Source organism: Anarrhichthys ocellatus, unplaced genomic scaffold, assembly GCF_004355925.1.
Source record: "Anarrhichthys ocellatus isolate YVR2014 unplaced genomic scaffold, GSC_Weel_1.0 scaffold66, whole genome shotgun sequence".
Taxonomy (NCBI): Eukaryota; Metazoa; Chordata; class Actinopteri; order Perciformes; family Anarhichadidae; genus Anarrhichthys; species Anarrhichthys ocellatus.
The window spans coordinates 1,672,844-1,688,753 of NW_022280096.1; the positions used below are offsets into that span (position 1 = coordinate 1,672,844).

At 40.8% G+C, this 15,910-nt stretch overlaps 1 protein-coding gene across 1 annotated transcript in view; it reads right to left on the minus strand.

The window, feature by feature from the left end:
• Window positions 1–15,910, minus strand: part of nrxn3b (neurexin 3b) — a 389,076-nt gene that overhangs the window by 313,756 nt on the left and 59,410 nt on the right. Inside the window, exon 2 of the mRNA XM_031872805.1 lies at window positions 14,873–15,191. The gene's annotated coding sequence lies outside the window, so the exon portion shown is untranslated. The remainder of the gene's footprint in view (window positions 1–14,872; window positions 15,192–15,910) is intronic.

Sequence of the window (15,910 nt, forward strand, 5' to 3'; positions counted from 1 at the left end):
ATTAATAACATCCTTTATAAAGTGTTAGTAAATGATTAAGAACTTATTTAGATGTACATTATTCATCCATTTATATATATATAATGATTTAGATATGCACTAATGGTTAGGGACTATGTTAATATATGCTTTATAAACACATTAATACTGCAATTCATGGTCAATTCATGATTAATTCAGGTAGTTACTACTCGTTAGTGCAGCGTTTTGTGTGACCTCATCTAAAGTTAGGACTATCTATGCTTTACAAAGCATTTATTAATGACATTGAAAGGCCATCAGTGTCTCAAAACCCATAATTTTTCAACAGAAAATGCAAATAGACACAACACAAAGTGATCAAGACCATATCAATATTTATTGCAAGATGCAAACAATATGCTGTTAAATACAAACCTCTCAGCCATTCATTCATGTAAAAAACAAAGAGATTCTCCTTCAGGAGAACATGGCTGGATATGAAACATTTGTAAATATACGACTGGAGCTAACCAGGAGCTTTACATATTAGTTTACATTTAATTATTTAATTATTAATTTCATACATTTACAAATGGGTAATCCATCATTTGTAAAGTATGAAAACACAATCATGAAACACATAATATTAATCAAGAATAAAACATGTATAACTGTTGTTATGAATTGCATACTAATGAGTGTTAATGTAGGAACAATGCTTTATAAATGATGAATTAAGTATTTACTCATAATTAACTAATGCTTCATAGTGTGTAGTTATTATAAAGTGTTACCATTAAATGCATACGGGATGTGAGGAAAACACTCACACAAGGAGGGGAGAAGGAACCAATAAAAATGAAGCTTAAAAACAGACGGAGACCCTCGAGTAACATACTGTATGTTTCACCCTATCTGCTTGAGACCAATTTAAATGGTTTTGATAGCATTAGGGAGGCCTGTATGTGCATTGATTTCTTCGTTCAGGGGAAGAAAAAAAGCTACTCGTAAACTCCAGACATCAGCAGGAAATGAGCAATGAGGATGAGGAGAGATGATTGCTCCATAGTTTCCATCGTATAAAAGCTGTGTTGTTGTTTCTATAGGGTCAGGTGGTGTGTCTGACTGTGCAGAGACAACAGCAATAAATGGTTGTTTGGCTGTGACATGCAAGTTAATGTGATGAAAAAACAGGACACACTTTGCTTTTCCTGACAAGATTGAAATGGCTCAGTAGATATATGTATTTTCAGTGTGGCTGCAACCACTGCTTAATATTTAAAATCCAAAAGGTTTATTTCCCCATTGAGATGAATAATGTATAACTAAACTTAAAGCTAAACATTTTTAAAGAATAACAATTTGATGTCTTCTCCATGTTAGATGTTTGTTACATTTGTTTGCTCTTGTTAGGGGCTCATGACACATTATAGCATCTTTCATAACTGCTTACATTAATAAAGGTGATTGGTAAGGTTTCACGTGACTGCACTAACAATGAATGTGACAGAAAGTCTACCAGTGTCACATGGCAGTGAAAGTGCACCCTCTCGGTAAACCCATGTGCAGAAGGTGATGTTGTACCCACAGGTTTAATTAATGCTTTGATTTGGTCTAATACTCTGGACTGGAGAGTGATAGTCAAGTGTTCACTAAAATGAAATAAAACAGCATTCCTCATGCGTCACCATGTTAACAAGTAAGCATCACAGCGCTCTGTGCTCCTATGGTTCATTGAACATGTTGTAGACCTTGTCAAAATAGGAGAAAGCAAAAAAACGTACATGCTTTTTGAACATTGTGAGGTGCCAGATGCTGCTTCAGTTGTTTTCCACTCTAAAATGGGCAACTGTTGACATGACACTCATTGTCTTATGCCCCCCCACCTATTTGGATGAGGCCATTTTTGTGTAGATGGCCTATGTACATGTGTGTATCTCTGGAATGAGCACCACTCCAATTTCCACCTGATGATTGGCAACGTTTGCTTTCTTCTACCAGGCAAGATCCAAACCAACTGGGAAGGGGTGTCTTAATAGCAACATAAGGGTTACCAGCCTCCCGGGTAAGGCTTCTGCCAGGGTGCTGGAAAGGAGGCTCCGACCGTTTGTCGAACCTCGGATTCAAGAGGAGCAGTGCGGATTCCGTCCCGGCCGTGGAACAGTGGACCAGCTCTTTACCCTCGCAAAACTACTGGAGGGGTCCTGGGAGTTTGCCCAACCAGTCTACATGTGCTTTGTGGACTTGGAGAAGGCTTTCGACCGGGTCCCTCGGAGGTTTTTGTGGGGGGTGCTGCGGGAGTATGGGGTGCCGGACCCGTTGCAACGGGCCATCCGCTCTCTGTACGACTGCAGTAGGAGCTGTGTCCGTATTATCTGCAATAAGTCAGAGACGTTCTCGGTGGGTGTTGGCCTCCGCCAGGGCTGCCCTTTGTCACCGGTCCTGTTCGCGACTTTCATGGACAGGATATCTAGGCGCAGCCGGGGGGTGGAGAACTTCAGGTTTGGGGGTCCTGGGATCGCCGCTCTGCTGTTTGCAGATAATGTGGTCCTGTTGGCCTCCTCGGATCGTGACCTCCATCATTCACTGGGGCGGTTTGCAGCCGAGTGTCAAGCGGCAGGGATGAGAGTTAGCACCTCCAAATCTGAGGCCATGGTGCTCTGCCGGAAACCAGTGGATTGCTCCCTCCAGGTGGGGACAGAGTGCCTACCGCAAGCGAAGGAGTTCAAGTATCTCGGGGTCTTGTTCACGAGTGAGGGTAAGATGGAGCGGGGGATCGGTGCGGCTGCAGCAGTAAAGCAGGCGCTGCACCGGACCGTCTTGGTGAAGACGAATTTACCGGTCGGTTTACGTTCCAAACCTCACATATGGTCACGAACTCTCGGTCGTGACCGAAAGAACGAGGTTGCGGCTACAAGTGGCCGAAATGAGTTTCCTCCGTAGGGTGGCCGGGCTCAGCCTTAGAGATAGGGTTAGGAGCTCGGACATCAGGAGGGAACTTGGAGTTCAGACGCTACAGATGACACCAATGGTGAGGTGTCCATCAGCCAGTTCTCCCCTTTATTGTATCCTAAAGCTTCCAATGCCTTTTCTCTCAACTTACATAAGCACAGCCTTTTTCAACTATAGGGAGAAACTCTTTATTTGAAGTATACACTGTGGTGTTCAGACACATCCAACAGAGATGGTCTTTATTATTATTTATTATCCTCAATTCCAATGAAAAGATCAACCAACAACAAATCTATACTACTAACAGAGAAGTATTTTTGTGCAGCATGATAAAGCAACTGCCTCTGTGCCTTATGAGTCCATTGTTTTCCAAAATCTCTTAATAACCACAAAAAGATCCATACTATTGCATTTGGGTGATATGTGTCTTGGTTACAGTTAACATAGCCAGTTTGATTGGTTCTACCAAGCTCAGTAAACTCTCTGCTGCTCTGGCATCTACCTTTAGATTAAAATGAATGTTTTTGCAGAGTTCTTTCAGAATAAACTACATTGGCTTTGTTCATTTGTTGTCTGTTCTTTGATTCTTTTATGTTTTGAATATAATTTTAGTCTTCCATACTTCAATAACAAAATGCAGTGGCTGCATGAAGTTGACTTTGATTAGATTCACTTGGCGTATCAGTTTATTTTGCAAACAACGTACTACTGCACAAGAGTCATAACAGCTGGTTTCCAGCAGAAGAGATTTTGGACATAATTTCCTTGCTTGATTTTTACAACTAGCTGTATTTGACTTACACATGTGCATAGTGTGTTGTGAAAATGATGTAGTTGTGGTACATTATTATGTTGCATGCATGTTCGCATCAGTGTCCCACTGTTTTTGCTGTGTTGGAGTGCTCACCACCTTCATCATTTAGCCCCTATCCCGTCTTTGAAGTTCGACCTCAAAGAGCGGCTTCAAAGCTTCATCTCGTACAAGAGATCATGTTGCTTCTTATGTGAGGAAAATATCAATAGGATCCTGCCTCTGCGATTATGATTTAACGGCTGTGTTATTGAATGACTGGAGTTGAAGAATTTATAATTAGTTTTGCTGGGGAAAATCATTACCATTTGATTAGCTCAACCCAGTGTTTCACTGCACTACATACTTTGCATATTAATTAGATGTATTTGTGTGCTTGAAATTTTGGTGTTGTTGTGTGAATGGGTGTGGGCATTGATATGTCGGAGTCAGCCAACAGTTGTTATTGGAGGTGTGTGTATGAGTGGTTTTGTGTGTGCATTTTTATGCATATAACCTGTGTGTTTATGTGTGCATGCAGTATAATATACAAGCAAATAAAGCTTAAATATGTTTTGCATAGATTGGATTTCAGAGTGCTGAGAGTTTTTTTACAGCAAATTGATTCTAAGTGCACTAGACCACCGTTAGAGCCTGTGAAGTGTATGTAAATAATCTTACAAAGTAAAAAGTTCAGTACATACCCCTCCGCTGCCATAAAATCGTCCACAAACACACACACACACACACACACAGACACACAGCTTGAAACTCAGACACTTGTGACCAGTAACAAGCAGCCCAATGTGCAATCTGCAAAATGTCAGCATTGTGAAAATCAAGTTGTTACAACATGCCCCAAGTGCATAGTTTTAGTGAGAAAGTAACAGATGATCACTAAAATAAAAAATAAAATAAAAAAAACAGTCCTTTAAACTGAGACAGGAATAGTTACATTGCTGTATCTGCACACCTGCTGCAGCTTGCAGGACTGTCGTTACTCCAGGTGTGTCCTGTCTCCAGGTGGTCAGCAGTACGGGGCCATTGCGTAGTGAATTTACATCTACGAGAGGGACAGAATGAAAAAAGACTGCACACCAGTCTGCACCCTCAGTTTGTGGCTGTTGACAAGGTATCATCTCTGGGTACAAGAGATGAAGACACAGGAGATCACTGAGTGCAGTTTCTTCTCTGTTCAGTCTATTCCATCCTGCTGGGTCGCTAACGCTAGCTAGCCAGCTGTCTGCACATATCAGGTCAATAGGAAACACATACAGCTGGAGCAGATACATTAGCGTGATTATTGAAGAAAATGCCTGTGCTCTACCTAGATCTGGTACTGTCAATAGTATGTGATACATTTATAAATCTGCATAACAATGGCAGTCTTGCAGGTTCTGCAGGACTTCTATTCTTCCTGCCTAACAGCCTTGCACATAAAGTCCTGAAGAATATGAAGCTTGTGTATTAGTTGAAAAAAAATTCATTACAATTTTGAATCTTTTAGAATTGTTTTGTTTATATCACAAGCTTTATTGTCCAGTATAAATTGCAACATCATTTGGGTGTTGGGTACTGTTCATTTGAATTCATCAGTGGATGTGAAAATCCAGTCGGCACTAGCATTCACATGTAGTAAAGGGAGGAAGAAGTCAAACAGAATTCTTAATACAGGCCGCTAACCCTGAGGACTGCCGGTGATACAACCACATGTAATGTGAATGGCTTTGGTTGTATAGAGAATAAAACGCTGAAAGATCAGCTATGAATCTACTCTCGAACCATGTAAAACCCTGTGGCTGTGTGTGTGTGTGTGTGTGTGTGTGTGTGTGTGCTGTGTGCTGTGGTGCGCCAGCCTTATACTGCAACTCATCATTACTCCCATTCTGTGACAGAAGCTCGCCTGTTAGTTTGGCAGGGATGTCAAGACTGCAGGATGGTATAGGCAACCTCCATAGCATAGCATACATTCACTCACAATGCTAAATGGCTGCTGCAATGCAAACCAGCTCAGACATGTAGTTGAGGAAAAGGAGTGGTCTTACATATTTGGATAATGTAAGGAAGCTAGAAAAACAGCTATTCAATATTGCTTTAATTTCACTCCTTAATGGATGGTGACTTAAAAAACAAAACTTTTGTATGTTGGAAGTTTGTGAATCACAACCTGGCTCTGGATGCAAATGTCATGGCAGATGAATTCTGGGATTGACATTGCTCACTTCCCTTCCACACCGTCTCTCCTGTTGTATGAGGCTGAACCACCATGCTGCGAGAGCTGTCACTTCCCTGACTATCTCTCACTGCATGAAGAGATTTAAAACAAGCGGACAGGCAGATGGATGTCACTGCTAGCATCCCAGTGAGCGCTCCAGTAGACCAGTTAGTGATAATAAATTGCTGTGTGGTGATCATACGCTGTTGGATGCTAATTAATCTCAGAAGTCGGAAAACTGTCCTTATTCACGCAACTGAGCCTTTATTGTTTACAATATATGGTATACAAGGTAGTGGCATCATATAAATGTAGAATATCAGCATATGGAGTGGCTGACATGTTTGTCATCTCATTTATCTCACATTTAACAAAACATATACAGTATAACTTCCAATATAGCAGATCATCTTTGCATTAAAGGCAGGGTTGAAAATCGTCATCAAAAACATTTTTGATATCATTATCAACGAATCAAATATTCTGACAAAAAATAATGTTTTTGTGGCTGTCACATCGCAGGACTTTATTAAGCCTGTCCAATCATTTAATTTGGTCTGAATGAAAGGATTGGATGGGCTAACGTTCCCTACCTGTTTACTAGGGGTGTAACAATACACGTATTCGTATTGAACCGTTCGGTACGAGGCTTACGGTTCAGTACCCATTACAAACCGTTTGTTAAAATGCAGAAGCTTAAATTGTGGGAAATATAATGTTCGGTGGAGCCACTGCGCTCAACATGGCAACCCAACCGACGTAGCAGACAACGTGCTGTCTGACACGCCCACCACGGAAGAACAACATTCTACTCTGGTGAGCCACGTTTGTTCTGGGAGGCACGCTACGCTAAATTAGCTTAGCAGGAAAACCAACAGCAGCACATATGCTACAAGCTCTCCCCGCAGCGTTTATGTAGCTGTTCCCTACCGATTCAAACAGGGCTAAAGCAATCGCCACGGCGATTGTTATATTTATAGCCGTGGATATGAGACCCTACACTGGAGAGGAAAACACAGGCTGTACAGACATGCTTACGGACCACTGTATTGAACCGAACCGAGAATTTTGTGAACCGTTACACCCCTACTGTTTACCTGTGCACACTCTGCCCTCATTCCGTGTCACTGGAGTCTTCCACAAGCTGCTAGCTTGACAGTTGTGAGTACTAACAACAGCCATGTTGTTTAAGTCATTATGATCATTTTGGGGGAGTGGCTTTGGAGGGAGGCCTGAAGGGACGAGCTGTCAGTGTTGACTTCTTGGCGACAGCTAGTGCTGCTAGCTACTTTCATTGGAAAAGAGGTTGCAACACTGGACTGGGCTTTTAGGTTGGATCATTTAAAAAATGTAGTGCTCTCTTGCTAGATTCTAAAGATGACCAATCCTACCTATACGGCCTCAGACAATTTTCCTATTATTTATCTTGCTACTAACTGACAGCTTTCCCCCCAACTCTTTACTTATGAGACGGCATACAATTTAAAGAACAAAATGCCAAGGAGTAATCACGGCACAATAAAAAGAAAAGAGAAAGAAGCTTGCAGAGCTATTGACTGACTTGCCCTAGCATATCCCCAGAGGACTTTCCTGTTAGCACTTAGCTCGTCAAATATAGCAGTTTACCAACCAGCCCTGCAAGATGTCCCTCATTCACCTCCTAGAACCACGTAATTTCCAGAAAACACATCACTAACGTAACTTAAAGACACTTTGGGACAGCAGTCTTAAACACAGTCTCTCACAGTGTTTGTTTGACCCATCGACCTCCTCACCCTAACCCATCATAAGTGGTCTCTCCCACATTTTATACTACGTCACTTGTTGACAGCATATCATAGTTAAGCTGATGCGTTTGCATTGCAGTCAGTACAGACTATGGTGTATAAATGACACAAAAAGTAAGAAAGGTGTTGTTATTGCACAGAAAATGACTTGCGAATTATCATTCATAGGGCAATTGGTGAGAGTGGGCCTGCATGTGTGAGTGCAAAGAAAATGTAATCCTTGACTGTGTGAGCTTGCTGCCTGCAAGAAGTACAGAAAAAATTGTTGAAAAAGGAAAGTACACAAATAGCTTCAGGGACTCAACTCAAAGTATGTGTGATAGTATGAAAAGGGGTTCTTCGCGCATCTTCCAGCAGAATGCAGCTGAATCAGGTGTGGACAAACAAAAATATAGTGTCAAAACAGCAGTGGTGGGCCGTCAGGGCCAGCAAAGCCTTCTCTGCTGGCCTAAACAGAATCACAAAGTTATAGCTATTTTATAATTTAATAATTTTTCATAAATACACTACATCTATTCTAAATATTTATCCCATTAGCTCATCGCACAGCAACTGTCTTCCTCTGTTGCCCTGCTTCCAACGCTGCTTCCAGCATAGCTTGTTTTAAGTAGAGCTTTTATCCAATCAGATTCAGCCCCAATGCTGTCTCTAGGTAAGAAGAGAGGCCCGAGGTCAGCAGGAATCCATTTGAAGTTTAGGTAAATGGGGACAATATTGTTGATTCATAGTCTTCAACCAATCAGATATTAGTTTGACATGTTGGACGTATTCTTTGATGTGCTCAGAGCTTCTGGGTGGCCTAGCCGAGTATGTCAGCATTAAAGTGCGGCTCAGCATTAACGTGCGCCGTGATTGGTCAGTGGGCTAGCATCACAGTTGTGAAGCTGAAGCTAGCTAGCAGAACTTAGTAGTAGTAGTAACAGTTCAAGTTGAAAGATATGTAAGAAGTTATAACGTTGACATGACATTTTTAGCGTTTTGCTTGGTGTAGATGCTTTTTTTTTTCCAAGCTTTGTTTTTTTAAAACTCAATGGCTGAAGAAGGAGAAACGGATTTCTCAAGAAGGAAATTCTAAGAAAAGCTGGACATCAGCCCTGACCCAGCCAGGAAAAGGATTTGTGCACCACTTTCAGTCCAGCAACTACGAACGGTATTTCTGGCTGACAGCATTGGAGAAGTGTTGAACATTTTATGGCTGGGAATGCGTTTTAATTGCGACTGAGCATCTTGGTGTTTGGAGCTACGCTAGATTTGCTAACTAAGGCAGCAACAAGACACCATAGCACGGCACGACACTTACAAGCTACGGTGCTTTTGAAAACCTTTTCAACCCGAGTGGATTTAAAACTCAATGAACAAGTTCGCAAGAGGACCTCTGGCTGGAACTGAACTGCACCGATATTCTGTACAACCGCATCATTGAACTCTTTGTTAACAAAGAAAGGACATTTGATTCTCTGTTTGGGCTTTTGTTTCCTTTTACAAAGAATTATGGTCTGGAGAAATGGGGATTGTGTGGCGATTGCTTTAGCCCTGTTTGAATCGGTAGGGAACAGCTAAACGCTGCGGGGAGAGTTTGTAGCATATGTGCTGCTGTTGTTTTTCCTGCTAAGCTAGTTTAGCGTAGCACGCCTCCCAGAACACACGTGCCTCAACAGAGTACAATGTTCTTCTTCCGTGGTGGGCGTGTCAGGCAGCACGTTGCCTGTTACGTCGGGTGGGTTGCCATGTTGAGCGCATTGGCTCCACCGAGAGAACATTATATTTCCCACAATTTAAGCTTTTGCATTTTCCAAATGCAATAGTATTATTCAAACGTATTGTTCGGTTCGTAATGCGTACCGAACCGTGAGCTTCGTACCAAACGGTTCAATACGAAGGTATAAAACACATGGCCAGCAAAACAGTGATCTGTTTGGACTAATAAAGGCTGTAAATGAACCACAGTCCCTATCTTTTCCTCTTGGAATATGATTATTTTGTGTTCAAATAATAAAAATGATAAGGCAATACATTACAAAAAAACACTGCAGAACACAATACATAACTGACTTTGAGTGGCTTTACATGAGAGAAAACATGGCTGATTGTCATCTGTGAGGGTGTGCTGTTGTTTGCCAGATCTTAAATGACTAAAGAACAACATTTTTGCAAAATCTGTTCTGGTCTCATTATGTATGGTAACTGCATGTGTTCATTATCATTAAGATGCACTTGAGGGTGCCAGGAATTATACATTAGCATTAGATTGGCATTAGATTGGCACAAATTCACACCTACCGAACCACATAAAATCTCCCCTCCCGTGCCTGTGTATGTTCAGTTTTGTATATTGGCGTCACAATTCTGTTACGTTTTTTTAGCTTGGCATGGTTCTTGGAGGTTCTTCAGTGTCTGCTCTTGAGGTCAGAAAATACCTCTGTAGTTTCAGCTGATAGGTGGCCTACATTTAGAGATAAGGGAGATTGAGTTTGGGTGAATTGTACTCATTTTGTTTGCTCTCCCTGCATCCCTGCAGCTGGCTCTCAACTGATAGGTCAGTGAGACCCCTCCTCAACCCCTCAGAATGAGACTTTACCAATAAAAAGAGAAAGATCCCCTGAGGTATGGGTCGAGAGGTCATGGTGTTGGTGTGGCATTACATTCACTGAAATGTCTATATCACCTCCATAAAGTTGAGCAGTGAGGACACTTTCTGTCATACCATCCCCTGTAACCGTTTGGAAGCAATTCCGATAGACAATATGGCCTTTGATAGAGATAAATATTGCCAGAGGGGAAATACTCAGTGTGGATGCCATAGTAATAGACAATCTCTCCTCTTCCTATTTGCAGTCTGCAGTGCAACGACCTCCATACTCTACTACTTAAAAATAACAGTTCAATAATTACAACGCTCTGTCCCCAAAGTGACACAAGTACTGTTACATTTTCTTGCATGTGCAGAACAACAGTAGAAGAGGAGTTTTAAGAATGACACCAAGGGTGTGTTCGTTTATCCAATCTAATCTGACGCTCAACACTAAAATGAGAGCAAAGAAACACAACATTCTATTTCTAAATGACTTAACCAAATGGTAAGTTAAAATGGGTGAAAGAAACATTTCTTGTGCAAGAGCTTGACACCAGTGAGGATGACAATAATTCTGATTTGACATGAGACTGCAACAATATGCCTATGGAAATAAGTAAAAACAAAACATTGGCTTTAGCTAATGTTAGGCATTAGTGTACATTTGACCGAGGAGCTCAATGTTTTATTAAATATTATGGCAAACAAGTAACTTTTACACATTACTGAAGTTGGCTGAACATGCTCTGAAAAACCGAACGGTACATTCTCTGGATTTACGAACCGTCCAGTTCGTGCCAGAGTGCACTCCGACGAGTTGTACATTATGAAACAAACAAAACAGGTAAAATCAATGGTAAAATCTAAAGTAACAAAGCAAGAAACATGAAAGTAGAAAATAAAAAAGTAAGTTCAAGACTAATTATATATGCATAAATTAATTTAATATTACCCGAAAACAGAATTATTACATTTATTTCTCAACAAGAAAAAATCCAGGAGGCTTTGCCCTTTTGGTTCCTGTGGTTAAGAGCAGTGGTACAGTAGAACATGTCTGCAAACAGAAACATTTTGCAACCATGCAGCAAAACATGGTTTTAGGCTCAAAAGCATGACTCATTGACAAAGCAGATGGATTCAAATCAAAGTTCACTTATTCAATGAGGCAGACTGTTAGGCAACTGGTAACCAATCGAAAGTCAGTTTAGAGATTTACAACAATATGCACTATGGTCTATCTGCAGTATTTTGGATTGCAGTTGGTGCAATCAATCACCTAGATAATGACAAAGAACATCCTATAATGTTCATTCACTTATCCAGAAAGAGATAAATGGACAGAAGAAAAAAGTGTGGACTCGAACTATTCAAAGAACTATCCAGTCTGAGGACAATGGTGCTATTATTTATTCATTTGGTCCACTGGGGAATTTTAGCCAAACACAAAGTGGGTACTTTATTGAGCCACTATAGCCACTATACTCTGCAGTAGATAGCTAGATCTGCTGCATAACTGCACATAGAGTAAGAAAACAATGTAAATAAATAATAAGGCCTAAATTCATATGTACAATGTGTAATGTCTGCTTGGCGTTTCTATACTTATGACTACTTCAAACAATTCACTGCAAAATGAGAAGCTATTACCGTATCCCTGAAACTCACTCAGTTTTCAAGCAATTCATTATGAAATAGTCAGGTCTGCACTGCCAAAAGCTACATCTACATTTGGGACCTGCTGTTTGTGAAAAGTCCTTGGTAAGTCTAAGGAGAGCAGTTTTGTGCTGTCAAGTGCTCACAGAAAGTTTGGGATTTCCCAACAATCATTAATTTCACTTGTAAACCATATATCAAATCCTTTTCCTTGAATAAAATAACAGCTGGAAGACAGGCTTTTATTTTGCAGGAGACGAGTGAGCAAGACTCACTGGAGTGTTTTCAAGTGGCAGGGCTTTTGTTCTTCAAAGGAAGAGTACCATCAAGAGCAGTCAAAAGGGCAATTAAAATGATCAAAACTCTCCTTAGTATTGACCAGAAGCACGTGAGTAGTGTTGAAAGTGCTTGTCAAGAATGCCTCTGAGAATTTGCAAGAGGAGGCAGTTAAGTATGTAGCAGAGAGGTTGAGAAAGAGCCAGGAGTTCACAGTCCACAACAATGGCTTCACATAGTCGGAAAAAAATGTGGTTGTAACACTGGTATATCTAACATCTGTAAAAGCCAACTGCGGACGACAAGCTCAACTCAGTCTGCAGAGCCCCGAAGCCCATAAAGGTTATTGCTGCATAAAGGGTTATTGCCTATTATTCAATGTTTATTAAATATTGAACGTGTCAAATGTCTTAATTGCACCAACTTCGATGTCCCATGTTTTTGGTTTCCCAGCAATACACCCGCCAAGTGTGAAGTAGATCGGACGAGTGGTTGTCGAGATATGTGAAGGACAGACGGACAGAGATTTCTTGCCTTATATTTAGAAGTTCACTACCAGATTTATGTTTTAAAAAGGATTTGAAATAGGATCTGTGAAGAAGTGCTACACCTTATATAGATATCTTTGTTTAACATAATTAAGTTTACTCTAAATGCTTAGGACATACAGTATATGCACAAACACACACATACATCTTGATGTGTCAACAGGACAAACAGCTGACAGTTGCATTAATGGGGTCTGCTATTATGTTCAAAGAGCAACCAAAACTAATCAGAACTGTTGACTGCAAGATGTTGTTATTAGCTCGTACCAGGTTTTAATACTCAGGTAATTTTTAAGTTGTAGAAGATGTTTTTGTCTTTTTTTTACCGTTTTCCCACTCAGAAAAGCAAAACATTTGTTATTTTATTTCTTTCAATCAATGTATACATTCTTTTTTTCCCCAGAGCCTGAGGTGATGTCTTCAAATTCCTTGTCCAAAACATACAGATGTTCAATTTACATTCACATCAAAACAGACACATTTCCTCACATTTGAGAAAGAGAGTGAAAATAAGAGTGTTTGTAGTTTTGGCTTAATAATTTACTTCATTAATTGTGTGTTAGCATTTATTAGAGTAATTGCACAAAAAGACTAAAAGTAAAGACTCATAAGAATCAACGCACAGAGATTCACAAACATTTGATTATAAGCTGTGTCCTGTAAGATCGATTCAGTCCTTTCTACATAATCTATAAATATGTTTCTGTTACTAAAACTGTTTCATTTGTATATTTAAAGTCAATATACTTAGAAATACTTATCAGTAAGGAAACTGAAATCAAGGCAGTCCTCTCTCATAAATCCCCCATGTTCTTATCGCTTTAAGCAATGCCCGTGCCATTTACATCAGTGTGAGAGCAGCTGAATGGTGGTTGTTTACTTCATTGTCATTTGTGTCTATTGTATCTAAAAGGACCCCCTGCTAGCTGGAGTAGCGGTGGACAGCCTTCCAGGGTGCGTCTTATAATTGCCACTGGGGGGCTGGTAAATAACAGCATGCTATTTCACAGGCTCAAAGCTCCGCCAATGAAATAAGTCACAGTGTTGTTTCCTCTTTTCATTGGAGAATGTCAGAGGTAATTTAGGACATTTTGGTGAGAGAGTGAGGAAGTGAACATGTGAGTGGGGAGGATGGGTGTGTGCTGACATGATGGGAAGGGGGGGACTATTTAGCTCTGTTGCTATGGTGTTGCATGGTGTGGGGTGGGGGCTGCTCTGACACTAGAACACAAGTACTACAAAACATCATGCTAACACTCATACTAACCACCTCACACACTTTCATATAAACGTATCAAACTGTATTTGCCTTAGGCAGCTGATGCCACTATAATTTATCCCTGATGACATGAACCAAAAAGCAATTTACACTCATCAATGACGTGTGTGCAGTATTTATGTAATGATTATTATTAAAGTGTGTGTATATGGAGCCTACAGGTAGCCATATACTTGAGACAAAATGAAACTGCTGTCAAACATGACGCTAACAGCTAATGTTTGTATGCGCACTGCCGCTTGAGGAATGTTTAGTTAATGACACTGTAGGGGAGAGATATTAAACGTGCTTAAGCACCAGGTGGACCCTCTGTAGCTTCACAGTCATAAGAAAGCCCACCCAGAAAAGTTTAAATATCTACAAAATTACATAAGTAAATAGTGAATACTCAAATTTTTAAATAATGTTACCATATTAGGGCAACATTCATGTCTTTTATAAACATGTCAACATGTTGCCATGTATGGGACATCAAGTGTGCCATGTGTGTTTTTTAGATGACTAATGAAGAGCAGTCAAAGAAATAGATTTTTACATAAATTTGTCACTTCTCTCTGTGTCCATGCCAGGCAAATTAATAATGCAGAAAATTTTTGCTTGTTAAAACGAAAACGTATTAGTGTGGATGTAGCCTCAGGGAGCTGTAACAGAGGGGCTGAAGAGTCGCAGTTGCCGACCCCTGTCCTAGCCAGTTGACCAGATCAGTCTCAAATTTATTAAGGAAAAGCCTTATGACATTAAAGATGCTTCATCATGAATAACAGCAATAACACCTTGCAGTATGACAGAATACTCAAATTGACTTTAAAACACTCATGGGCCCACACACACTCACTCACATTACAATAAGAAAACGTTGCAGGCCTGTGTAGCTCGGGTGCGGTGCTGCCTCCCAAATCCTCGTCCTCAGCGGAAACAGTTGCACAGCAAATCCAAAATCACAATTTAATGTCAGTCCTTGAGAAAAACAGTATGTCGTCCAAAAAACACACGCCGACAGCGGCGGTGACGGCCACGGCGGTGAAATCCTCACCAGGAACACACCAACAGTCTGCCTCAGTCCGCAATCGTGTCCTCCCGTCCAGCGAGTCAGCAACTTGTACTTTACACAGCAAAACTTTTACAAACTCTCCAGGTCGGCGTAAAGGACAAAGGAATCTGTAAAGACAATATATATACAAATTAGTTAAAAATGTATGACCACAGAGAATCTTTTTCCAACTCATTTTCTGGATAATTGCATGTAGATATCCTTTGCCTGGCAGGGGGTTTAGTTACAAATTCTGACACATAAGGTAAAGTATTCCCACATGGAATGAGAAAAGAAACCAAAAGGTTTGGAGTTATTGTGGGTACACAGGAAAACCGTTTTCGGACTACAAAGTTGGATCTCGTTACCTCACTTTTTGTGTGTTTATCTCAAAGTCTGTGGCTTGACTCAAATTCTCTGACACGCATACTGCAACACACTGAAACAAGACAGAGAATCAGACGTATATATTGACACAAGCTGAAATGCACACTGTCACACAGTGACAAAGGCAAGCAGAGACACTCTCATACAAGTGTTTACGTTGTAGTTTATGATGTTCTGAAGCACCTCAGACTGTGTTTTCTCTGGCGGAGAGGTGTTGAGAGCCCCTCTATTGTTCAGCTCTGTAGTATAAGAACACACTCCACAGGACTCTAGGCCCTACTTTCATAACCCACTTCAAAAGCCACCGGGACACACAACCCTATCTTTATCCCCTCTCAGAACTTTTTTGCACCCTGCCAGCTTCCTCCCTACTTCTCCTCGGCTCCCTCTCTCACCTTTTCGCTTCAGTCACATAACCTTCCCCGACTCGATTTTTGCCTCCCTTTCCCTCCATTCCCCT